General features: G+C 52.4%; 1 pseudogene; it reads right to left on the bottom strand.

The window, feature by feature from the left end:
- Positions 1-795: 795 nt before the first annotated feature.
- On the bottom strand, positions 796-916 carry LOC131479665 (5S ribosomal RNA; annotated as a pseudogene).
- Between the last annotated feature and the right edge of the window lie 231 nt (positions 917-1,147).

Here is a 1,147-nt window from a genome sequence, read left to right as displayed (position 1 = left end):
GTGGTTACCCAGCATTTAGGTCTCAGGATCCCTGAGTCCTGAATGACAGGCTTCCTTTGAATGCCACAGGTGGTGTAGCGCAATGCCAAGACCTGGCACTGCGTTTAATATGAGGGGACTTCAAAAAGTTGAAGGAAATTAGAGTAAAATGACATGTTTATTTTTGGGGCCTTGGGAAATCTTGAAAACAAGGCCTCTGACAACTTTCACACGGGTCACAGAAAACTTTAACCAAGTCATCCAAAGCAAAGGTGCTGAGTGGCCACCACATGGCAGGAGGCAGTGGGAGGCAGTGGGCGGCAGTGCTTAGCTCTGTGGTGGAGACACCAATCCCTCCCCCTGACCCCATCAGAGTCCCTGAGTTCAATTCCTGGCTCTGGCTTCTGCCACCAGCTTCCCTGGGAGGAGAAGTGATGGATCACATGGTTGAGTCCCTGTCTTGCACGTGGGTGGCTTGGACTAAGCTCTTGGCTCCCAGCTCCAACAGCAGAGCAGCCCCACTGCGGCAGGCATTTGGAAAGTAAACCCACAGATGGGAGATCTCTCTGTCTCAAAAATAAATTTGAAAAACATAGCACATTCAGCAGTGAACAGAGCAGCCAGGAGCCCTCCTCCATGGGAGCAGACCCTGACTCCCAAGTGACTGCTGGGGGGCTTTAAGACTGGAAGCAAGAGGCAGAGGGAGACCCCAAGCCCCTCCATCCAGCCTGCCCGCCTTCCACTGACAGATCGGCTTCCAAATCGGCCTGACTGGCCTGGGTTGGAATTTTGACTCTGCAATTTACACATCCATTCTGTCCGAATTTCCGGGTCCTTACCTATAAGGTCTCCCATCCAAGTACTAACCAGGCCCAATCCTGCTTAGCTTCCGAGATCAGATGAGATCGGGCACATTCAGGGTGGTATGGCCGTAGACGGTCCTTACCTATAAGACAGTGAAGATACAGGTGGGGGCTCAGCACAGTGGTTAAGTAACCGATTGGTAACTTACATCCCATACTGGAGTGCCTGGGGTCAAGTCCTGGCTCTGCTTCCAATCCTTTCTGCTCATGTGCATCTGGGAGAAAGCAGGTGGTGGCTCAAGTTCTTAGCTTCCTGTCACCCTCATAGGAGACCCTGATGGCATTCAAGGCTCCTGGCTCCAGCC

Source organism: Ochotona princeps, chromosome 2 (assembly GCF_030435755.1).
Source record: "Ochotona princeps isolate mOchPri1 chromosome 2, mOchPri1.hap1, whole genome shotgun sequence".
NCBI classification, from domain to species: Eukaryota; Metazoa; Chordata; class Mammalia; order Lagomorpha; family Ochotonidae; genus Ochotona; species Ochotona princeps.
Note: the sequence above shows the minus strand (reverse complement) of the source record. Positions and strands in the feature narration are given on the sequence as shown.